At 33.7% G+C, this 26,813-nt stretch overlaps 1 protein-coding gene across 11 annotated transcripts in view; it reads right to left on the bottom strand.

The window, feature by feature from the left end:
* The window catches only part of LOC143238816 (uncharacterized), a 102,295-nt gene extending 87,633 nt beyond the window's left edge, over nucleotides 1-14,662 (bottom strand). For 5 of the 11 annotated variants that reach the window (XR_013020778.1, XR_013020780.1, XR_013020781.1 and 2 more), the window contains exons 1-2: nucleotides 13,946-14,661; nucleotides 9,685-10,406 (exon numbers count right to left, since the gene is read on the bottom strand). The gene's annotated coding sequence lies outside the window, so the exon portion shown is untranslated. The other 6 variants (XM_076479375.1, XM_076479373.1, XM_076479374.1 and 3 more) reach the window with 6 other exon arrangements.
* Nucleotides 14,663-26,813: the final 12,151 nt, after the last annotated feature.

Here is a 26,813-nt window from a genome sequence, read left to right as displayed (position 1 = left end):
GAAAGAGGCAAATATGTTTGGTGTGACGTGGATTTGAACTCGCGACCCTCAGATTCGAGTGCCTTAGCCATCTGGCCATACCGAGCCAAGCAAAAGTGTAGAGCTCTAAACACTCTTATAGCGTGTAGTGTTCAAATGTGTTAGGACTATTTCGATTGCAAAAAAATGAAAAGTGACAGATTTTTGTGTATTACATAATTTATCTCAAACATTTATTAAAGCAAATAATATAAAACCGAAATATATTTTAAACTTACCTTTTTTTGTTCATCAAAAACGGGTTAATATTTTGAAATTACAATATTTAGTTCAACTAAAACGTATTCGCCATCTTAAATAGATTAGATGAAAAACCTGTCGTTTCTTAGTCATTACAAATATTCTGAATGGTTCAGAACCTTTACTTTCTCAGAATACAGGTTAAGTTTCCAGCCAGTTTCGCTAGATTTTTCTTTATAGCAAAACAATGAACTCTCAAGTTATCAACAATAATAATAGTAAATGTACTACAGTTAAAAATAAGAGGACGTGTTCCCAAAGTGTGCTTTATTCTCCATTGTATTGACATTTTATGATAATTGAAAGACCATCAACAGTGTATAAATGATTTCGCAATCCAAAATTAACACCATTGATTTAAACAAATATAACGTTAAAACTATAGATTATAAAATTATGCTTACTTGAAATTAGACAATACTGAAACATTCTGCTCATTTGCTGTCATCTTTTGTCTTTTCATTTTTCAAAGTTAAATTATTTGAATAGTTTTACCATTAAGTGAACAAAGTAGGAAGTCCGCAAAAACGTATCTGAGGATTTTCTCTTTCTTTTCTTTTTTTACAATTATTTGTCTAGCTGAATTACTTAACTCCATGAATAAACTATTTTATAGTAACATGATTTGCCACGTGTAAATAAATAGGAAACTATTTTTATAGGAAAATTAAAAGAAAAACATTAATTTCATACAAAATTTATACTAATGGTTATAAGTCAACGAGATGAATCGAGTTTGTTTGTTTCTTTTGTAATGGAGCTTTCAATAATCGTACGGTTAAAGCAGAACTTACTGCATGAAAGATAATTGTTTATACCCAAGATAAATAATTTGATCCACGATGCTTACACGAATTTCACATTTATTATACATATTTTACGACTAGAGTTGACTCAAAATGTAATGTTCATATTCGGTAAACACACAAGAACAAAAGACAACCAAGTTTATTCTTTTTCTTCAATAAACCCTTAAAAAAAGACGCAATTTTCCTCAAACCTGCTTGTTCTTTGAACCGTAGACTGAAGCACACACTAAGTCGCCCAATGGTCTTTCAGTCTCTCTCTTTCTTCGCGCAGTAAAGGGCTCACCAGCATAATGACAATGGCTTTTTTATTTTTTTCTGAACAACCATATGGCAGGTCCGTGAGTCATGCATTGGTAAGGCATAAGTACTGGAACGCTTAGTGAAGAAATCATCTTTAGCCCATGTTCTCAGTTGTTTGGATTACTCCACAAACACATTTGTCAAAGTCAGCGAGATTTTACATACAGACAAAAACTGCCTGCATTTTGTGTTTAGTGTTTTGCATGTCCCTCACGTAATTAGTGGTATTTGCACCGAGTGTCCATAAACAATCCATAAATACAATACACTATCAAAACCTTTACCTAAACCGATATGCATTCGATATTAATTTTTCCCCTATAATATTGTCATTGCACTCGCATGTAAAGTTTATACAAGTTTCCTATTAATTCTATAGCCGCTAGTGTAACTTTTCACTCTTGAAATTTGTTTGATCAGTCGACGTATGTGCAAGGTTCTAAATTAAAACTTGTCTATTGACTATGCTAAATACGCTATTAGTACATGTTAATAACATCTATTTAGCAGAATTTTTATAATCCCCACAGAGCTGATGGAAACAATAAAAAGCTATTTTTAAAATAGTTGGCTTTATATATAAATTACGATGTAAATTTTTTAGAAAACCGTGCTCGATTTCATATTTTTACGTAAAACGACTAAAGTAAAAATTACCATTATTTTTATATTCAAGATACCAACGTGCTATGATACTTCAGAAGCCAATCACTCAATATAATTTTTCATCTTCTATTGATATAGTTGCGTACAAGAGATAAAGGACGCGTTAGTTGATCGATTTAAATGCAACACCACCTGTCGCGTGAAGCTGCCACGTCTCACACTTATTCGTTTAATTTGAAATACGAGTCAATTATTGAGAAAACACTGGGCATGTTCAAAATGTCTATTTTAAAAAGCTGCTACTTGTTCGGGGAAGACAAAATTTAATCGGTTGCACATTAAAATCATATTTTACTGGAAAAGTTGTGGACATAGTGCAAGGCATTTCAAAATAAAATTATGCACATCTAAATCGTTTTTCTTGCAAACTAGCACTACTTTTGTTTCTTCTCTTTCCCAAAATACGTGGCTGGTGATTTGAATACCATGCGTGACAGTGTACACGATAATAAAGAAATAAATGAACACTTCCACAACAAATGATTCACCTATTAGATTCATTCACTAATAAGTTTAATTTGGTCCGATATGCTCAAAATTTTAAAAACGCTGAATTATGGCACACAATATATAAAGGCTGGAACATTTACCATCTACAACAATAAATGGTAAATATGTCGATTTATTCAAGTGTTTTCTACTGTAAAAGAGCAGAGTGAGTTCGAAAATCACGTTCACATGTAGCCAACGCAGCGTAATGTTGTAACCTTGATATTTGAAACACGAAGGATGTGTTAGAAATTAATTTCATTTTGCGCAATCCATCATTACGGATTTAAAGACTGCACGTAACACAAATACAACTAGAATTATTACAAATACGTGCAAGTTACAAACGTTTCACAGCGATGACTGTTCATGACTAGGCTTCATCTCTTAATATTGGCATAAATTTCCTTTTGACAAGTCAAGGTAGTGACCCTTACACAAACCGGAATATATACTGGCAGACAAAACAAAGCAGGAAGATTTACAGACAGTCGACCAACCCACAAAAAAGCACACGTATTACGAATATTAGCATATTCACTATACTGAATATATATTTTTTCATAGTTATAAAATCAGTAGTGTATATGTGCATATAATAAAGAAAAAACAAGCATAGACAAAAATAACCAGAGTAACTGGCGAGTACGTTGGCTACACCCTCCCAGTTACAGCAATACTCACCATGCCACTAATTAATAAAAGGAAGCGCCTGTCTTAATACAATACTACACAACAGACTATCTGCACTTTGTATACTTTGGAGAACCGAACTGAGGATTTTAGCGTTGTATCTATGCGCTTATTGCTAACCCACCATAGAACAAAATATCTACTGAAAAAAAAAATTAAGCTTTAAGTGCCTTAAAGAAAAAACTAAGTTTTTTTAATAGATATATTTTATGTTCTATGCATTTATTGCTGACCAACAACAGCAATGGTTGCTGACCAACCATTGAATATAAAATACATCTTGAAAAAACAGCAACCTTATGCAATTGTATTTTTTTCTTTGGGGCACTTGGAAAGCTTAATTTTTTTGCTGCTGTTTTATATAAAAACAAGATTACGAGGAACTAGAAAAATCTAGTTTATAATTTATTTATAGAACACACGTACTATTAAAATCAAGAATGTGTACAAAACAGCTAACGTTATTAGAAAATTTAGAAACGCAAGAATGACAACATAATAAAGCGTAATTTACCGCTTAAAATACGTTCGTGAAGCACATTTTTTATACATTAAGTGACACATAATTCTAGAGTTCATTTAAGAAATACTCAGACTTCAATAATTTAAGTTGCAGACGTTGCTGCTTTAACAAACAGGATATACCTTCATAACAACCTTCTAAACAATTGAAAATTTTTAACTCGTTTTAGACAGGAAATACACATTAGCGTCCAGGCAGTTATACAATGTGATTAGTCTGCCTCTTGGCGTAATAGTATGTGACATATTAGGCCTAGAACTGACGATTCGATCTGCTTGCCATAATTTAGTACCACGAATATATAATTGGACTATGGATCCGAATATTCGTATTCTGCGTCCAGTATTCTCAAAAAAATGCTCCGCATTTCGGATCATGGTAGCATTAAACGAGTGGCAAACAAATTCCTCTATTCGGGCATAAACGTTGCCCAAGAGCCGAGTGTAAGTGTTGATTAGCGTATCAATTCAAATTAGGGACGGATATGAGCAGTTGGTTTTTATGTAAAGTTGCGCAAAAAACTAAACATATTATTAATTAGTTTGAATCCGTCTGTTCTATGAATTTGTCATCGTAGCAAATCTGTAACAGTTCCCAGAGTACTCTTGTTGGCTAAGGAGCAACTTAATGACGTTTATCAAAAAATATTATATAATCAGAACATAAAATGTCACTATACCGAAACAATACAACCACAATGATAAAAAACGAGATACATTTTAAAAGAAAACTCCTTGTCATCAAATTGTTGATTTCAAATTTTTAAACAAATCAGAAAAAATTAGAATAATGTTGATTACTTATCTCTGTCACAAGATGGCGCTATAGGCAAAAATATTTGTTTGTATAAAAAGACGCATTACGTGTTTGTGCGAAGAAAGTTTCTGACTGCCCTTGATTGTCTTTCAGGCATAAAAAAATTGAGCTTGAAAGGTTTTTAATACTAAATTACCAATAATTAGCTTCAGATAACTTAATATTTAACTTCTAAAGTTTTCAAAGTTCCGAACAATTTATTCCTTAGGGCTGTTTTTAACAAAGAAATTATATTTAAAAAAAACAACAACAAAATGTAACAGACTAAGAAATCAACCTCGTAGGTGATCATATGACATGTTACGTGCTAAATGTGCTGAAACAATACTTTAAAAGCGCCTCTTGATATATCTTTCTTACCTGTCCATAAGTGTGGCATTGATAACTCAAACTGATTCAACAAGGATATCAAAAATAAAACTTCGTACCTCATGGAACAGAAGTCTTTACTCAATTTCAAGTGTTAACATATTATGAGAAAGAAAAACAACTAAACAGCTTATATTAGTTTATACGTTTACGTTAAAAATTGCTGTTAGTTTTCAAATAGCCAATTAGTACGCGAAACTAACAGAAACAAAAAAGAAATCGAAACGTTTGACATCAACTATCATTTTTCCATGGAATTCCTATTTGGTTACTATGTGGTTTTGTTAGTTGGTTTGAAGTAATATACAGAGCTATAAAATAATTATATAGACTAAATACCTTAAAATAACTAAGCGAAACAGTGCAGTACAAAAACTTTTGTGCACGAAGGACACACATCTTCAGTAGTATAGTTTTCAATTTTTTTAATTCCTTTGCTTCAAATGTGATCTTGTTATTCTTTTCACGTATCGACTAACATTGTTAAATAATCTATTACATTGTACATCATATACTGACTGAAGTATATTACTACATACATATACTAAGTTCATCTTTTTTCTTTTCCTTCTTACGAACTACTTCCAGCTTTTGTATACAACTGAGAGAACCATATATATTTACTGAAATTCGATCTCTAACAGTATAAGCCTTTGGTAATGGTGTGAAAGGCCCGCTTTACTGAGTAGCGCGCATACTTTTATTTTTGTTCCCTCTACAGGAGCAACTTCATTGACACTCCTGAAAACCCCCCCAAGAACAAACCTTTGTTAGTAGCGGTACTCTCGAACGCGGTGCAGCTCAGAATACAATGGCAAGCAGAACCAAGGATAACTGTTAGGCGAGCGAGTTGCTATCTCCAGTGGTGCAGTTTTGTTCAAGGCCATGTGATGTCATCCAAACGTATCCAGAGGGTACAATCAAAGGACCGCGTATAATTCAAGTGGCCAAACCGGTAGAACAACGTGAAACTGCGCAGTACAAAATTTTTTTTCTTCTGTCAAGTAACAATGGTCGTACCTACGGACGAGCTACAAGTTGAAAATTAACGTTTCTCATATGAAATTTTTAACTGCCAGTAGGTATTTATGTATGATAACGGAGTTCGGTAGCCTAAATAACACTCACCCTCTATTATATACAGCTCCTCATATCTACAAATAGAATGAGCTTCTAATATACCATAGTCTCTGTACTGAATTTGCATATCGTATGAGACGCAAACCAGTAGCGCCACCTGATGTGAATGATGACATAAAAAGCTCCTACGAAAAATAGCCGTGCATATTAATACATGGCCAGTAGTTTTTACAGAGAGATACGTTTGCGGAATATATAATGATGGTTAGGCCATTATTTCAGTCTATTTTTTTAAGTCATACACCCTTAACAAGAGAAGAAAAATCGTTAGATTTCATTTATACAAGTAAATAAAATTTGTAGGTGTGGTAGTCTTTAACCAGTTTCTGTAATATTACAGCTGGAAACATTTCACGAGATATCTGATACGCCAACGAAGCACTCAATCAAATTTCTTCTACACAACTTTACATTCAATGCTAATAAGTAGAACGTGTCTCAAATTAACGAACTTAATAAACATCAACATCTTAGGAATTCCTTTTTATTATTTTTGTGTGTAAATAACTCCAAGTATTTCGCATTAAAGAAAAAATAAGTACAGGCCACTACGCTTAAGTGATACATTATTCAGACAGCAAATAGTCTTCCGAATTAAAAACAAGTGTCTTAAGTTTCATACATCTCTTTACCGTTGTATTTTCTATCTTTAAAATAAATAAAATATTTTGAAAACATTGTTCTCTTGTCAACAGCTAATGCTATCATAATGAAAATGTTCTACAGACGGTGAATGCAGATGTTTTTGGTTTTCCTTACTAACGAACAATAACTAATAATAGTTACACAGTAAAACAATCATATTCCTATATTCTTAAAAGATAATAAAATTACCAATGCTCATTTTAATTTTTGCTGTACACATAAGGGGAATAACTTAAATTTTCTGAATAGGTAAATTACAGCGCATTTCTTTAAATTATCACGTATATGATACATCAGTGCTCCATAATTCTTACCTAATCACAGAATTAAACGCATGAACATCGTTGTTATTTGGCGATTCATAGCGTAAGTATGAATAGCCTGTCATTATTACACTTTTTCAGGAAGTGGATTTTCTGAAATGTGGCAAGTTCACAGCGTTCTTAAAAGATATTTCTCAAATGGTATTTTATCTCATACAGTACCCTTAACTACACAGGTATAAGAGTTATATATTCCTTTCCCACAAGCCTTTAAATTAGGTAGATTAACACCACCTTTAGCCGCAGTGGTGTGTGTTTGCGCGTATTTGTTTATATTACACACACACACCTCTGCGAATAATTGTTTTAACAATATTTAAGTTTAAGATTATAACTGTCGTCGTAACATACACTTTAAATATGATCGAATTTTTGAAAAAATCAAAACCTTAAGATTTGTAAACTGGTTATTTACAAATATAAAAAATAAAGGGAAATAGAATTAAAAAATGCTACACACGTTGAACAGTCTCGCATTAAAAAAAAAACTAAAATTGTTCAAATTCAATCAATTATGAGACGCATCTACCACGTGGATCCCTTTGGGAATATCTCAATCTTATTTTTCGACTTCTAATGTTAAGAAAATTATAAATTAACATCAAAACCGGGATCTGCATCACAAGACAGTATTTCACCAGGTGTTCAAGTGGCAAATGTAGAAGTAAACAGTTCCCATGATTTTCCTGACCTCCAACCCTCTCCGATAGAACAGCTAATTATCAAACTGATTAGTTAACATGACTATGGTGGATACCAATTAATTAAAAGATCAGCAAATCATTAGTTGAGTTATACTGTTACTGTAGAGAACAGTTGTGCAAGGTAAGAGAACTTTCATCTAATTATAAAAACTATTTTATAGGAAGTGTTCAGCATTATTATATAAAAAGATTACCATCTCATCAATCCACATTTAAAATATAGCAAAGTGCACAGGAAGTAGTCTGAAACTGAAAAATTAGAGCAACGCCCCCCTTCGCTACAGATGAAATGAGGTCGGCGCCCCCTCGGGACTCCGCAGAACTACATCACTAGTATCTGTCATTAATCATGTCTCAGAATGTTTTTTTCAAATAACTTCGAGAAGTTGCAGGGGCGGCGTTAGGTGGGTGTAAAGGATACAACTGTATAGGGAAAGGATCCCCATAAAAAAATTAAAGAAAATATTTAACCCTATTTGTATTATTGCAGTCCTCAGAAGAGACCTTCACTTTGCAAGTTATTAATTAACGCAGCCACTGGCTTATAGGTGCGGTCTTACGCAACAAGTATCTCGAGTTATATAGAATGTATCAACTGAATAGAGGAGGAACATGTTATCACAAACCAAACAGGCACATACTTCAAAACTGAACTTATCAAAACAGCGCAATGATAGACAAACGGCATGTGATAAACAATAGACGCATAAGACTTATTTTAATAGAACACTCGTATTTCAGCAATGTTACAGCCTAATTTTTCATACAACATCTGATTTTGTTTGAAAATGCGGGATAAGGCGTGTCAAAACCATCGCCTATACACTTTTTTACATTTTAATAAAATCATTAAACATACTCGCTTCAATTTAGGCATAGTAAAGGATTACCAACTGACAGTTTTGCTTTATAAGAAAAATAATAATATTGATATAAGAAAAAACGCATCTAATATCTATAAAAAAAACCAACAAACTCTACATCTGGGAGCACTGGATTATTGATGAACTACCGAACTAACAGGGACAGTTTGAACAAATCTAAGGTAACTTCTAACATGACTCGAATTTAAATCTTGGTGTGACGAAAAATCAATCCTGTCTTTTATGTGTTCGGTGAAAGCATTTTTTCTATATAAATTTTGTTTCGTTTTCACCTGAATTGCATATTAGACGTATGTTGATGAAGAGCTTTGTTACCGTTAACAAAGCCGATATATATTGTTCTAACACTGAAAGAGTAACATAAGACTATTATTAACGCACAATTTTAAGTTGTGACGACAACAGTAGTCATTTCCCACGTTTTCTCAATTTATTCGCAAATTTACTATTTACTATTCCAAGCAGAAACAAAAGTCTGGTCGTAGCTTAAAAGACTGAAAGAAAGAGAGAAAGTGGAAGACAGAGGTTGACTTGTGTCAAAGAGTTTCAATGGTGAATGTATTGAGATTGGAAATTATTTATGTCTTAAGTGGAAGAGATCTGTGGAAGACCACAGTCACCATGGGGATTGCACATAGAGTGTCTAATAATAGAACATAGAGTATCTAATAATTTATGTAGTCGAACTAAGTATACTGTTGCCCCTTTTTAAGTTTTTTTTCCAAGATACGAAACTTTGCGCACCATACCAATGTTTAGCCTACACAGTGTCAGAGTATTGATTCATTCAGACTTTTTCCTGTGGCGACAATACACAAAACACACGTTTTTCTTTGTTGAAACTTATTTCGCAGTTGCAATATTGAGCTTGCATCTGGAGTTAAAAACAAAAACAGTATTATAAACTGTCGGGTATTTTTAAATGAAAAAAATATTGTTAATCGTAATACATAAACAGATTCAAAATACGTATCGTTGGTTTGTAGTTGTTAATTTTTTTAAATTTATTGTTCTGTTTTGTCTATTCAAATCATCATTACTTACCGCAATGAAGACAGCCCCAAAAATTTAACTATCTCTTCTAATTCTACCGACACCGTATCATCATCAGCTCTTTTTTCCGGACTTGGATATCACACCATTTATTTTGAAGCTTTTGTATTCTAATCTACAGTAATCAAAAGCTAGAAATTTCCCACATGTCTTTCAGACACTTCCTTTTGCCGCACTTCAACTTTCGAGAAGTAGGGCAAACCTGTTCAGGTACTGTCACGATTAAAAAGATGCATTTACTGTTTTAACTTTTTGAAAATATCTATTACTTATAAATTATATTCAGACGCTTAATAAGTTTACTTGAGACAAAATAGCAATATTTTAAACGTCCCGACTTTCTTAACCTGTGAAAACTTACAACAAAAACACTAATTCTAACTTCAAAGCAAACAATGTGCTCATTCACGATTACTTGAATATACACTTGAAGCTCATATTTACCCACCAGTTTCGCACAGGACAACCAAGTGGGCCGGTTACGCGCTACGAGGTATACCCAGTAGAGGTACGACGAATCCAAGTTTCGTCAAGGGGTGGTGGTGAAGTCTACTTCGTGGGTGTTAACTCCAGGTTATAGAGATTGTTCCACCCGAAGATAGTTAATTGCGTCATGGTTTGAAATTCCTGGCATTTTCATAAGTTTGCTGAGTACAACTTTAGAACGTCATTTTTGTGGTACAGGAACGTAATATAACAGGAACGACTGACTACTTTAAGGATATCATTTTTTTATCGTGTGTATATGTTATTATAATGACAACTAAACAGTTATAAATTATCGTTTTCGCTTAAATTATGAACTCGTTTTTAGAATAGGTTAACTTTACGGAAACTTTGATGGCCGAATTGCTAGACATAGATCAATACACTTAATTATTACAAAAGTCATTACACTAAATAAAAATTGTTAAGTGTGGATCTTTTTGTAGAGATTTGTTGACTAACACAAATAGATTTGAATTTCGCGCAAAGCTATACGAGGGCTATTTGCGCTAGCCGTCCCTAATTTAGCAGTGTAAGATTAGAGGGAAAGCAGCTAGTCGTCATCATCCACCGCCAACTCTTGGGCTACTCTTTTACCAACGAATAGTGGGATTGAGCGTAACATTATAACGTCTCCACGGCTGAAAGGGCAAGCATGTTTGGTGTAACGGGGATTCGAACCCGCGACGCTCGGATTACGAGTCGAGTGCCTTAACCACCTAGCTATGCTGAGCCCCATCAAAAGGAAAGGTATATTAAGCACACACTTATTTTGTTACGATATATATATATCTTATGCTCTATAAATATATGAATAAAAATAGCGTGTACAAACATGAGCATCAAACAGTACATATAAATGTAATGTTGCACACTAGTATGTTAGCTAGAATCAGGTTAACTCGTTACTTTGATTAGAAATAGGAATCATAATAAAGTTGATCGCAGTTACATATCTGTTTTCACTTTGATCGATATTCACAGTATACACTTTTCGTTCTGCAGGCGTGTAAGTTTTGTATGTAAGTATTGATATAACCTACTTTAATAATGTTCTATTCACCAGGAAAGTAAAAAATATAACAGCAGAAGGGAGGGTTAGGTCTTCCTGGTGACAAGTCCAAGGAGTAATGCTTCTGGTGGGACCTATTCAGATAGCCGAAGTTCTTCGTAGAAAAGGTTTGAATGCACCCCAGAGTTTTAATAAATGTATCTGTAGCCGTGCAAAATTGTAGCGTACGTTTATTCTGTACATCAAAACTGTACCATAATCTACCAGAAGCTCTCATTTGTATGATACGATGTATTTAAGTACCCTTGGTCAAAGCATCTTCTAAGTCCACGTACTATGTTTAGGTCAAATTAGCTTTTAACCAATTAATTTTGATACAGCATGTAAAAGTCATGTAGAACTGAGTTTCTCTACAATTGGACAGGAACATGTGTCATTTTTTCTATTTCATTAAAATTTAAGCATATAAAATTTTAAAAAGTTATGAAATCAGACTTTTTATTTTGTTTTGATCTTTCTAAGCAAATTATTTCATTTGTTGGCCAAAGACAAATCACTAATTCGTTTACAGTTGGTAGTAGAATCTAAAAGTGTTTGCTGGAAAATGTAATTTTATTGATTCATGCTATGAATCGTAAGATATAAACGTAGCTATTCAGATTTCCCTCTTCTCTTTATACCCCGGCATGGCCAGGTCGTTAGGACGCTCGAATCGTAATCTGAGGGTTGCAGGTTCTTATCCCCGTCACACCAAACGTGCTCGGAATTTCAGTCGTAGGGGAAATCTAATATGACGGTCAATTCTACTATTCATTGGTAAAAGAGAAGCCCAAGAGTTGGCGGTGGGTGGTGATGACTAGCTGCCTTCCCTCTAATCTTACACTGATAAATTTGGGACGACTAGCACTGGTAGTTCTTTTGTAGCTTTGCACTAAATTCAGAATAAACAAATCTCTTTTCTGGTGGTTCTTAAATTTCGATTTTTCGCCGAAGACAAATACTCTTGTTCAAACGTTTCGGAGGGAAGATGCCCATGTCCACCTACCCGCTTCTCTTTCTACGACTGTATTTTTTTTTATAGTTGTTGAATTAAGATATTTTAGTACGGATAAATATGTATATGATCACAGTTACTAAATAATTTTTCTGCCTCTTTCTATCTATACAATTCATTACAGCAGGTCATGGAAAGTGACCGGTCTATGGGAGCTTCAATTTATTCCAGTTTTCTGAATACTAAAACTTTTTACACTTATTACATATCTGATGAGAGCTGGTGAAATGCTGGATCATTCATATTCACTAATTCATGAACACGTAGGTTATCGATAACTCCTTGCGGAACTGTAATAGCAAAATTCAAAATTATTATATAAGTTAATGCATGAAATGTACCGAATTCAGACAGTAGGAGTCTTGACCACATCTCTACTATGGAATGGGTTGCTTTGAACGAGAAGTAACGCAACTGCCAAGATTCTCGACTCCACTACTACATCTCTTCAATTCTGATCCACCTTCCCTATTTTACAACAATTTTCCTGGAGAAGGAACGTTACTGAAAATGTTTACAGAGATTTCGTTCATTTTTACGAAACTTGTTTGCATTTTCAAGAGAAAAAATATAAAGGATACAGTTTCCTTAAAATACTTTTAAAACCTACAAAACTTTTAGGTTAAGACATTTTAAGTGCATAACAATAGTTTCAAAAAGATCTAAAAGTTCACTTTTACCAGTAGACATTCATCGGTTCTGTCGGGCTTTCATCAAGAGCAAAACTGGATTTACAATTTACCTCTCAAATGATTATACAGATTGCACATTTAATTAATTTATATTAACAGAAATGTATGGTAATAAATACCAGCTGGCTTTAAACGAAGTTATGAATAACTTATAATTCCACATTAATGTTACCAATAGTGTTAGTAATCACAATACTGTGTTAAAACTCGGTATTTTTCGTTCTTTGATAATATAATAAATAACATAATATCAATAAGTAACTGGATTCTGTATTAATATGTTAATCTTACAATTCAAATTTTGAAGTTTTCTATAGTGCTTTTGTATGTTACATGTAATTTATTTCGAACAAGTCCTCGGCTTATTACGTTATTATTACTATTTTAAATAACCGAAACATTTAATTTGGATTTAGAAGTTAATTGAATGTTAATATGTATGAAAATTATATTTGTCAACAAGATCGGTACACACAATGTTCTTTTTTAACACAAATATAGCCTGGCATGGCCAAGCGCGTAAGGCGTGTGACTCGTAATCCGAGGGTCGCGGGTTCGCGCCCGCGTCGCGCTAAACATGCTCGCCCTCCCAGCCGTGGGGGCGTATAATGTGACGGTCAATCCCACTATTCGTTGGTAAAAGAGTAGCCCAAGAGTTGGCGGTAGGTGGTGATGATTAGCTGCCTTCCCTCTAGTCTTACACTGCTAAATTAGGGACGGCTAGCATAAATAGCGTATTGTGTGTATTTTCTTAGAGCAAAGCCACATCGGGCTATCTGCTGAGCTTACCGAAAGGAATCGAACCCCTGACTTTAGAGTTGTAAATCCGAAGACATACCGCTGTACTAGCGGGGGGCGGCACAAATAGCTCTCGAGTAGCTTTGTGCGAAATTCCCAAACAACACAAATATATTTTTATATACAAACAAAAAATACAATTTATAATAACGGTTATTACTAATACTTACTGCAAATGATGGTTTATATACAAGAGTTTTACAAACTTACAAACAGTACTGAGTTTTATATCTGGCTCGACTCATAATCCGAGGGTCGCGGGTTCGAATCTCCGTCACACAAAAAACGCTCGCCCTTTCGGCCGTGGAGGCTTTAAAACGATACAGTCAATCCCATTATTTGTTGATAAAAGAGTAGTTGAAGAGTTGGCGATGAGTGATGATGACTAGCTGCCTTCCTCTCGTCTTGGCCCGGCATGGCCAGGCGGGTTAAGGTGTTCGACTCGTAATCTGAGGGTCCTGGGTTCGAATCCCCGTTACACCAAATATGCTCGCCCTTTCAGCCGTGGTGCGTTATAATGTGATGGTCAGTCTCACTATTCGTTGGTAAAAGAGTAGCCCAAGAGTTGGCGATGGGTGATTATAACTAGCTGCCTTCCCTCTAGTCTCTTACACTGCTAAGTTAGGGACGGCTGTTGCAGATACTCCTTGTGTAGCTTTGCGCAAAATTCAAAATATAAACAAATTTATATATGATCGTGGAACTGAATCTTTTTCGACGTTCACGGAAAGCAAATTAATTCTTTCATGATACATCTAAACATTTCTTTTGACGGTTGTCTAAGCTTGAAACTCCCATAAGTTTTCACCTAATATCTAATGCTCTCGTAGACCTACTAACGACCGAATTCAGTTCACTGAGGTTGAAGGTTTGTAATGTTCAAGATTTTATAAACATTTCTGACAAATTTCTGTAGTCTTCTGACTACAATAATAATAATAATCGTCTACTGTCTCTCGGCGAACTGTTTTTATATGAATTAGGTGAGTTCGTAGAAATTTGAACAATGTTCAAGCACGCTTTCGTAAGACAAGGAACGTTGATTCTTACTCTGAAAAGTCAACAAGTTTCAGGAATAGGCGGGACTTGTGCAATACACATTTAACAATAAACGCCGCATGCAAAAAGAGAAAACTATACTGAAACAAGAGTAGGTATGAAAATACACGTATAAAGGTAAATCCGTTACATGTAGTATCCAAATATTGTATCAGAACACAATGCTTCTGACAGTTTGTATTTTGGTACCATTTACAATACCATATTAAATTCTATATTTCTTGCAGTTTTCACGTTTGTAGTATCAACAATATCTTATTAAAACTAGGTGTTTCATACAGTTTGTGTTTTGAGGATGTCTAAATATACTAAATTATACATTTCATAAAGTCAATGTTTGGGCAATATGTACAATATTTAAACTGTCATTTGATAGCCAGCCCCCAGTGGTACAGCGGTATGTCAATGAGGGCTCATTCTGCTGAAACCGGCTTTCGATACCCGTGGTGGGCAGAGCACAGATAGCCTATTGTGTAGCTTTGTGCTCAATTGCAAACAAACAAAATAATTTGACAACAGTACATGTGTATAAATCAGCTTGTAACTGGTGAACGGATGAACCTATTGTCGCCTAACCTGTCATATACTCTGAGGATCCAACGGGAAGTGAAATCGGGAGGGGAATCATTGTTCCCATCTGACACTTCTGTGTCCCCACTTGGGGATATTACTTCCTCCATCAGGTATGTCAAATAGTATCATGAACTGTGGTAACAGTTCATAATATGGTTATCCAATTCGTTCTTCCTTATAAGTACATAATGTTGTTCCGCCATCTTACAACAAAAATCATACTAAGTATTGTAACAAAACTTAGGCAATATTAACAATATTGTTGTTAATGTGCATTATTACGCATTGTGTAGGACAGTGTTAAGTATGTTTTACTACCTAGCAAATAACAGCATCTGTAGAACCGTTGATACTCAATCGTTTCAATGTAGTTGTGGTTTTTGTAGAGACTCATAGTCTAAAATACACGCATATATATATATAGCTGTGTGCATGGTGTGGATTTAATTTAATGTTTATAGTGCAGGCATGACCCATGTATCATAGCAGTCATCAACTCATTGTTGCAGCTCTATTGATGTCGCATTTATTTGTTTATGTATAGGATTTCTGTGCTTTCAGACACGACGCTGCTGACAGGATCACAGTTGTTTTTGTTTTATTTACCACTGTATGATCAATTTCGGCCACTTTGTACAAATGTCTAAAAAGTTATACAGACGTCTATGCTGTCTCCCATAATATGAATGTTTAAATCGTAGTTTAACAAACAGCATCAAACTAAGTGTCGAGCATCGGATCAACAATCACGATGATTGGCGATCCTAAGTGTCGAATTACGGCCAACACTGCGTGACTGCTAATTTTATAGATACTGCAGATAGATTAGCCATCCTTGACGCTGACTGTAAGAAATGGCAAGAACGGCGTAAGCAGAAGATGGCGATTCTAGGCGAAAGCGAAGTACAAATTTTGTAACTATATATTTTGTTCAGAATATTTAGTCTCGAATAACGTATGCAGCAGAGACGGCCGACTACGTTTTAGGGTCGTCACAGTGAAAGAAGGTCATACAAGGGTCACGACCCAAACTGCATCAGAAGTTTGTTCCAGCAGTAAATTGAGAAATTAAAAATACCTTATTAACAAACTAGCTCTTTAACTTAGTTGGTAAAGCATTTTAGAATGCGATACTCGCAGGATGAAATTCGAAGCAAAGAAATATATATATTTATATATTGGAAAGCTGAAATACCACATTGACGTCCAACGAGTGGCTCTCCCGAGACCTTAAAGTTAGGCCCAAGGACGAGCCTTGTTTGTGACAGAAGAATGTCGTGGTTTGGATAGTTAAAAATTCCTTACTAACAAACGCCAACCAGCGAGTTTTTAGTTGCGTTGGTTGAACACGTGTCTAGCATGCGACAGGTGCCGGGTTCAAATTAGAGTCAATTGAGATATATATCAGAGATATAAAAAATACAACAACAACAAATGTGCTCTCTTACTTCAAACTCTTGCAGCCTGCGTTCTAGTATGGTATGCTCACTAATAAGAATCTGGTGTATTTAGCATTGTATAGTTTTGTAATGTATACCCCTATCTGACTTTTTAAAACGCAACAATTGATTATAGTTTGTGGTTAGTGCTTTTCATATTGTTGAATTAAAACTACAATTGTCTTGTAATGGGTGTTTTAACTGTAGATGTAGTACCGTTTTAAAATTCGATGTTTATTTTTGTACTTGCTTTTAAATCTTGTGATTTGATACTGGCGTGGAGGAATAAATACATTCTTGTCTTTACATGGTGTATATATATATATATATCAGGTTGCGTAAAAAGTGTGCGTGTTTTCTTATAGCAAAGTCATATTGGGTTATTTGCTGAGTCCACCGAGGGGAATCAAACCCCTGATTTTAGGGTTGTAAGTTTGTAGATTTACCGCTGTATCAGTGGGGGACACGTAATAAATATTAATGAAACTCGACTCAAAGAATTGTTATGTCAAACTTTTCACTTCTATCTGTTATATTAGATCAATAGTTGATAGAACATATATTCTACAGACATAATAATTGTCGAATCGAGCAAAAGGCAGCTGAGTGAGAGAGAAAGAACGTACTGACAAAGAGACATTCAGATATTTTGTCAGACACTGGAATTTAAGGAAAGTGCAATTCTTTATCACTACTTCTTTACAGTCTGTAATTCGGTTCTACTGGTATCTTTTTGCAAAGCATTTGTTATGAACTAAAGAAGGTAATGCATATGTGAATGAGTTTATAAATTAATTTACCTTTTAAATGAAATTTTGTTATTTTTATGAATTTATGCATTTGTATTTTTATATATTTTACTTTAATCATTCATTTTTATCGTCTAAGGTGAAAGCACATTTTAAAATGAACTCGCATATATTTTTGTTCCTGAGAGTAACAGGACGTGACGTCCAGCTTAAATTCTTTTTTTTTTTACTCGGTTTTTATCTATATTATCTTTACTGCACGTGATAACCTCAACCAATGGCGAACAGCCATGTCCTTACAGCATGGTTTCAGACGATTGAGCTAAATAAATCAATTAGTAAGATGAAACATTTGAACTTTAAAAGTATGTTGTATAAGTTGGCGTTTTCCTCGATATATTGTCTTGAAAATTTTATCAATATATAGCGTAATGTAAGCTAGAAATAGCAGTTTTTGTATAATTTAACTTGAAATTTAATTCTTTATTTGTTTGTTCAGGTGTTTGCGCAAACTTTCCTAACCTTTTTAATTTTGAATTGAGAGATTAGTTGGAAGGTGCCTAATCTACAGCACTCACGACCACATTGTGCGGAGCACGATTTTATGACAACAAGACAAGAACTTTAACTATCAGATTAACAGTTCGGCATACGAACCATAAAGTGACGTCTGGCTCTAAACGAATTATATATGTTTCAACAGCTTAATACTGATACAAACTATCGGATCATTTAAAATATTTTGGTCCTTTCAAAATATCAGATTACAAAGCTCTATTAAGGTAGAAAGTAATGACGATATACAATTAACCCAGATATGTATCATACAATATGTATCATATTGTATCTCATTTTTTTAAACTCTTCTTTCACAACATATCTCTTAATGTTTATCATTGGGCTTGTCGAGAACAATAAATTCTCTGTTTGACCAGCTTGTTTAATAAACAATGGAAAACATATATGAATATCATATTCAATCATAATTCTGTTTACTCTTCATGTTTGCCATTTTTATATCAATAAATGAACATTGATCAAGAGAATTTAATGGCGGGGGTAAATATAAATACGATTCGACTATGTCAAGTACATTAATTAATTTTTTTCAATGCATATTATAATCTCTTCAGAGAAACGTGACAAACTGGTTTTAACAAAGGATGATTTTAAATCTAATGTAGCTCTGCAGTGTTTATCTTTCTTTACTTTAGATAATGTGGCAGATTTCTGTATTAAAAAAGATTTTTTTCGAAATTATAAAATATATATTGTTTGTTTTGAATTTCGCGCAATGCTACAAAAGGGCTATCTGCGTTAGCCATCCCTACTTTATTAGTGTAAGACTAGAGGAAAGACAACTAGTCATCACCACCGACCGCCGACTCTTGGGCTACTCTTATACCAACGAATAGTAGGATTGACTTCACATTATAACGCCCTCACGGCTGAAAGAGCGAGCATGTTTGGTGTGACGGGGATTTGAATCCGCGACCATCGGATTATGACTCGAATGTCTTAATCACCTAGCCATGCCGGGCTAGACTCTTTGAGTAAAAGAACATATTAGGTTTGAATGTTTTTGTTTTCATTTCAAAGCTTCACAATAAGTGAAATTTATTTGTTGTTCTATATTGTTTCGGTTCACAAGAACAAACATTTTTGTCTTTTGTTAGTGAAGATCAGTGCTACATTGTGATAAGATCTTACAGGTGTTCTACTAATAGCTACATATCAAGATAATAGATATCTTTATTTGCTCCAACAGTTTGATCAGTTATGCTTACAAGACAGTAAGCTGATATTGAATAATTTTGCCCGATAATGAAAGTTCATGACACGAGCTGACTGACCTAGTTAAAGACAACACAACGAAAATCGTTGCTATCGAAAGGGGAGAAATATACCTTTAATGAGCAATACTTGACACTGTTTTAAGGGTGGTGCATGAATGTCAATTTGCATATGATTATGACCAACATTAAAAAAAAATTCATATACATCAAAAAATAAATATATAATAATGTGTCATTGCAGTTTTCCTTATAATAATGGAAATAAATTAATTATTGTAGAAAAAAATAGTATTTTCTTTTAGCTCCAGATGCAGTACTTTGGTTAACTTATTCGATTTGAATATAAAAAATATGTTTTTTAATTTTAATTTCTCGCAAAATACATTGCAATATTTAAAATAATGAAATAAAATAATAACCAAGAATAATTTTAAAAGTATACATAAATTTTGCTAAATTGACATATACCGCAAAAAGCATAAGTTGAATAAATTGTGGTTTTACGCAATCTTTTATGTAGAAAGTTTCGTTGAGCTAAAGTATTAATAAGTCTTGAATCAGTTGTAAACAGTGTATTTGAGATACGAAAGGTAGTAATAAGAAGGATACAAAGGAAAATTTTAGTTATCTTAAAAACTTTTATTAAGAATTATAGATAACATGACATAAACAGCAATTATCTTTACAAATCTTATTTCGCTTCTACTAATATTAGCTTTGTATTGTAAAGGGTTAATAAAACTAAATGTTTGTACGCACTTTTACGTATTACAACTAATTTTGTACGAATATCCAATTTATTATGTTTGAATCACGATGTCAAATAGCCAGAAATTTGTATTTGAATTTAGAAATTAATTGAATGTCGATACATATAACATTTATGATATTTACCAACAAGATTGGTTCACAATTTTCTTTCTTAACAGAAATATATTTTAATATACAAACAACAACGCAATTTATAATATCGGTCTTTACAAACAGTTATTACAAATAATGGTCTGGTCTGGAACTGAATATTTTATCGACGACTCACGATGAGAAAATTAATACTATGTTGAAACATAGGTACACTTCACTTAACGCGAAGCTAGCTAGATTTTTCACACGTGAGCTTTTTCTGTTGAGAAATACAATATCTTCATAGAAATGTCCGTAGTTATTTCACTGATATTAAAAGGTGTGTAATGCTCGAAACCTATAAATGTTCTTAGTCAGATATCTGTAGTTTTTCAATTAATAAACGTTATTACAATTATAGTTTCCGAGGTTTATATTGTGCTATCTGTAGCAAACCAACGATATATTACTGTGTCTTAGCGCGTCGATTTATAAACTTTTAGGGTAAGGTTCTGAAAAGTTTAGTTAGCCGAAAACTTCGGAAATACGCTAGGATCTTCATAAAACATATATTTTTGATTCTTACACTCGATAATCTTCTACAAATTTAGATAATAGGCTAATCTTTCGCAATACACATTTAACAGTATAAGTTACATGCCTTTCTAAATATATATTGTGTTGAAACAAACGTAGATATTAAAATAAATATATATTAGTGAATCCGTTACAATACACATGACTAAACTGTAGAAAAATTATCTGAGACTAAAACTTGGGTCTCGCTCTAAGTTGGAGATTTGATTTCACATCACTTAACACTTTGTAATCTACTACCTCTCGGCTGGTCAGCAATAAGTTCCATAAGACATACAACGAAATCCGGTGTTCAGTCCCTTGCGATAGAAAAAGTATAAGTAGCCTATTGCGTAAGTTTGCACTAGAAACACAAATAAACTCTGTTCGCAGAAATTCACACATTTGTATAGGTTTGCTGACTGCTTCTTCCAAAATATGTGGTTTAATATTTAATTTTTCTTGTTGAATCTGTTATGCCAACTCTAGTAGAGCAGCGACATGTCTGCGGACTTGCATCGCTAATATCTGGGTTTCGATACCCGTAGTGAGCAGAGCACAGATAGCCCCTTGTGTAGTTTTTGTGCTTAATTCTAAACAAGCGAGAAAACCTTTTATTTATATCGTGCAAAAGTACACATAGGACTACCTGGAATCAGAATCCAAAGTTTTGGCGTTGTAAGTCGTAAATTTACCATAGGACTACCTGGAAGCAGAATCCAAAGTTTTGGCGTTATAAGTCGTAAATTTACCGCTACATAAGCAGGGGTGTTTTGTTTTTAACTTAGTTTGATTTTTTCTAGTTTAGCGATATCAAAAAAAAACAAACATTTGGTCGTCAAAAACGTTACCAAGCTGAGAAATTGACCAAACATATTTTATACAAAATAAAAAAAATGTTTCATGTTTGTGGTAAAATAATCTAACACACATATAATCACTTTGTTAAGTGTAGTTTTGCATTTCTTTCTATTCGTTTCAAAGGTTAACCCTTCCCCGAGCCTGGCATGTCCAGGAGGTTAAGGCACTCGACTCGTAATCTGAGGGTTATGGGTTCGAATCCTTGTAGCACCAAACATGCTTGCCCTTTCAGCCGTGAGTGTGTTATATGTGACGGTCAAATCCCACTATTCGTTGGTAAAAGAGTAGCCCAAGAGTGGGCGGTGGGTGGTGATGACTAGCTGCCTTCCCTCTAGTCTTACACTGCTAAATTAAGGACGGCTAACACAGACAGCTCTCATGTAGCTTTGTACGAAATTCGAAACAAACCAATGAGTCTATGTGCAAAATTCAAGATTATAAACGTGAATTATTCATTTATTTTTTCCATCCCTCACGTATACAGACAAAGTATATAATTTAATTAAATAGTTTTATTATTGCTCGCAACCAGCAATAATCGTATTGTATAGACCTTGATCTGTTTCCACTGATGAAAATCAACGTTATATTCATTGTTAAAACAATATGAGTTGTATTAAGATACTTTTACATGTATTACGAGGAACACACTAATATAGAGACATATAAATAATACTAACGATGATTATTATCAACTAAGTTTTCAGAGTATACTTGACAGCGTTGAGCAATGAAAATCATAAACTAGAAAGTTGAAAAGTCCGAGTTATTTATGTCTTTAATCTATTCATATATATATTTCGGCCCGACATGGCCAGATGGGTTAAGACGTTCGACTCGTAATCTGAGGGTCGCGAGCACTCTGAGGGTTAATGTTAAATGTTTAATATAGTTATTCAAATAAAAGGAAGTAGTCATTCTGTGTCAGTAGTTATTATTTACTGGTCTGAAAAATAAACGTATAAAATAGCTATTTTTCAAAGTTAACAGTGTTTTTTTTATTATACCCATTTTAGTAGTAAATTCGCAGTTTACTTTTCAAATTTTGTGCATCAAAATAGCATTAGGTATGTAAACAACAGCGACATATTGATAGATTATTCGTGAACACCTCTATTTCCACCTTAAGACCGTGATAGATTATTACACTCCCAAATCTTGTATGGTTGTTGAGAATATGTTCAGTATTTTTTTAGTTATTTCTTGTCTAGATTTCTCTCTCTATGTGGAATAATGACAAACAACATCAATGAGGCGTTTATGCATACAGATATACATTATTTCCTTCTGTCTTATGTATAGCTTACAAACATTTCTACATGGAATACAAGTGTACTTAAGTTCAAGAATGTGGTGCGCACCAGTACTTAACAGGAAACAAAAACTAGCATGTCGAGAATAGGTTTTATTTCCTGGCATTTGGCCAGCACTACTCTTCAGTTGAACAAACCGTCATCTTCTTGATTCAAGATACTTATTTACGACATAATATTACAAAATAGAGGAAATGCACGAGTTAGCAATGGTAGTTAGTAGAAGGGTATATTTAATCATTTCCTGTTGTCACATAGGAAAAGGCCATTGCAGTTGAATGTAGAAACCTTTGGCTGTTATGCATGCACACATGTACACAAACAGAGGTCGTCTATCTGCCTGGTTTAATACAATGTTGTGAGGAACTGGCTTTATCATTTTGTCTAGAATTTGGTTTGACACCTTAGATGAAACATTCTATGATCATCTTTCATTGAATAAGCAATTAGACTAATGGTCGAGTTTTTAATCCATTTCAATTTAACTGTCTTAGTATCAACGAGTACTTTTGCTAGTACAGAAAGATAGACGCCTACACTGGAGGTGGGAGAAAGGGCACATGCTTTGATGTTGTTGTTATTGTTTTGAATTAAGCACAAAGCTACACAATGGGCTATCTGTGCTCTGCCCACCAAGGGCATCGAAACCCGGTCTTTAGCATTGTAAGTTCGCAGACACACCGCTGAGCCACTGAGGGGCACATGCTTTGAATAGGTATATAACACTTATAAAATTCTTTAATGGAAAACCGATAAATGTTAATCTTCGAACACGCACAGTTTCAGATCTTAAAAATAATAAATAAGATTTAGGCTTGGACAAAATCATTACTATTTAATATTTAAACCACACATTTGGTCACACAGTTTACCTTCAAATATCTGCTCGTAAGTAGTCTATTAACAACAATAATTTATGTTAGCCTTCGAAAGAGGCTCGATTGGTCATCTAGATACTAGGGAAGTTACCGTATGGAAATGAATTTTTTTCTTTGCGACGCTCATTAAAAATATATAGCGGAGTCAGGTTCCGATACAGTCGAGCTATTTGAACCGTAGGTAGAGACTGACAGAACCGCCATTCTATTAAATTAGTTTGACGGTTAGTAAACGTCAGAAACGTATTCATCCATATTCATACATACACTGTAATGCATGAAAGAAAACTTGGTATAATATATTATGTACAAATGAAAAAAGAGAAAGGTTATCAGGTTTCACCGTGAACGTATGTGTATCGTTCTGAGAAATAAAAGTTTTTACTACGTATTAAAATCTCATTCGTGTGAGATTCATGAGGCCCACGAAGTGGCACAGCTGTAAGTCTTTAGGATTAAACCCTGAAAACTTTGTTTTGATATCAGTGGTGGGCAGACCACAAATAGTACATTCAATAGTTTTGCGCTTAATCACAAAATTTGTAAGACAATACATAACTATTACTATTAGCTAATCTCCGCGTCTTAAAATAAAAAAGTATAATTAATTTTGAAGAAAGTAGTTGTGATTAGCCATTTAATTTGGATAATACTGCTTTGGTAACGATTCAGAAGTTGAAGATCATGCCAGGGTTCATTAAAAGAATATGCTACTTTGGTAATAACCCCAAAACTGAAGGTCATCTACGGGTTCATTAAAAAATACTTCTACTTTGATGACGACGCAGATAATAAAGGTCATCTCAGGGTTCATGAAAAAATCTACTACTTTGATGATGACCCATAAGTTTAAGGTCATCCTAGGGTCCATTGAAACAATACTACTACTTTAATAACTACAAGAAAGTTGAAGGTAATCCCAGGGCTCATTATAAGAAGGTAATAACAATAACAATTTAAGGTTACAAGACTTTCCAAATAGCAACGTTTTCAAACCATGTGTTGATTTTTTGTTTCCTTTTATGTAGTTTTGTCAATATTGATATCGACTTTCTTAATAACATTACAAAGTTTTTGAAGAATGTACAGATTAGGGGAGAAACTTGGAATATTTTAATGCTACGTGTATAAATTTATTTTTTCTATTTACCAATACAAAGCAAAACATCCTGTATTGTTACGTATTTTATATTCAGATATCAAAGTTTGGTAGTTTTTATACCATGAAATGTTAGCAAAAATGTTTGAAACTGAGTTTCGCTAACATAAAGATATAATCTGAGAATAAACATAGAGTCAAGTTTTATTTACAATTTTGCTACTCTCAGAGATTGCAAAATAAGTTGTAAAATATTAATTTGTTTGTTCATATATATGTGAATGCAACTTTTTGATATTCATTATTCACATTCTGAAATCCTTTTCACTCTTTCATTAGATTTCAAGACATAAGACACGACTTTCAAAAATAGAAAACTCTACATATATAGTCTGCCACATTTCGTGTAAACAGTGACATATTCCTGTGTATAAGGTAGATAGTAACGCATAGTTATACGAATCAAACATCATACAAACGATATTTTACAATGCTTTTCTGAGCACTGTAACGCATAAGGATATCAACATTTGTTAACATAACCAAATACATCATTACCTTTATTTGTTTACCATTAGTTAGCCCGATACTCCAGGCTAAGAGGTTATTTCATGAAATAACGGTATTTTGTAGTTTGCATTTTCTTAATTCTTGCGATGTTCTAAAGGTATTATGTTAACTTAATACGCAATGCTCATAAAATTTTATAAAACTGCATTATAATTTATGTTTACCCCATTGTTGAACAAGGTTTGTGGTAGTAATATCTTTCATTTCAAACGTGATAACATTTCTTCCTGTGTACAGGTATTTGTGTGCGTAAAAGCTTAACACAAACAATGACAACATGCGGTCTTTACTGTTCATCTGTTTCTTTGGAAAGGATTTTACCTGTCGCTTTTCTTCAACATCATGCATCTCATACTTTATATACAGATGAATAATTTTGTTCACGCTTACCGTGTAATACATTTTGGGACTGTTACTTTTATAATCTAGTATGCCATCTCTTCAAATATATATTACCACAAAGTGCTATATTTCCTTACTACTAGAAGTAACTTTTTCTTGAATGTGAATAATTTGGAAAGTAAGGAAATAGTTTGTTTTTTGAGCATTTTCTCCTGTAAAGTAAAATATTGATCTAAATTAAAAGTTATTTTATAAACTTCATGTTGAGGTCATTCAGACTAGAATACAGTCCAACTGTAAGCTATTTTTTAATCTATGATAAAATACACGCAATGTGATAGTGTTGAGCTGTTTGACATCGTGCTGGATTGCATTTTTTTTCGTGGACAAAAGTTAAGTATACTACAGCCTCTTAAACAAAGAAAAAACTAAATAAATAGATGTATATTATTCTAAAACTAATAAGTGTTTAAGTCCCTAAGCTTTGCAGGATAGTTAATATAATTTATATATCTGTATAGAAAGCAGCCTGTAAAAGTAATGAGTTCTTAGGTTACTTTCTTTGCTAAATGTTTTACATTATTGCTATAGTATTTATTTCATCGGTCACGTGAAAGGCATCTTATCCTTTGTTTTAAGGTCTAAAATTCTGCCGCACGTGCTGACTCATGTAGTGAATATGTATTGCATATTTTGCATGCACATGAAACTTAATAACACAGACCTCGGTTGTAGCTCATGTGTACTATACCCTTCCGGTCGATAGGTTATTTCTCTTGACACAAACTTGTTCTGTAATCTTCAAGACAAGTATGCATTCTCAGTCACGATTGCAGACGATTGAGTAATTGTTTGGTTACAGCGGAAAAACAAAGCAGTTTCCTCACTACTTGATCAAAGATCATGATGTCTTACGTTCCAACATTCTTATATGTTATTAAGATACTAAAATCTACTATACCCCCCTTCCCTCGTCGTGT

Source organism: Tachypleus tridentatus, chromosome 13 (genome assembly GCF_004210375.1).
Source record: "Tachypleus tridentatus isolate NWPU-2018 chromosome 13, ASM421037v1, whole genome shotgun sequence".
NCBI classification, from domain to species: domain Eukaryota; kingdom Metazoa; phylum Arthropoda; class Merostomata; order Xiphosura; family Limulidae; genus Tachypleus; species Tachypleus tridentatus.
The sequence above is the reverse complement of the archived record's forward strand: the minus strand, read 5'-3'. Positions and strand labels throughout refer to the sequence as shown.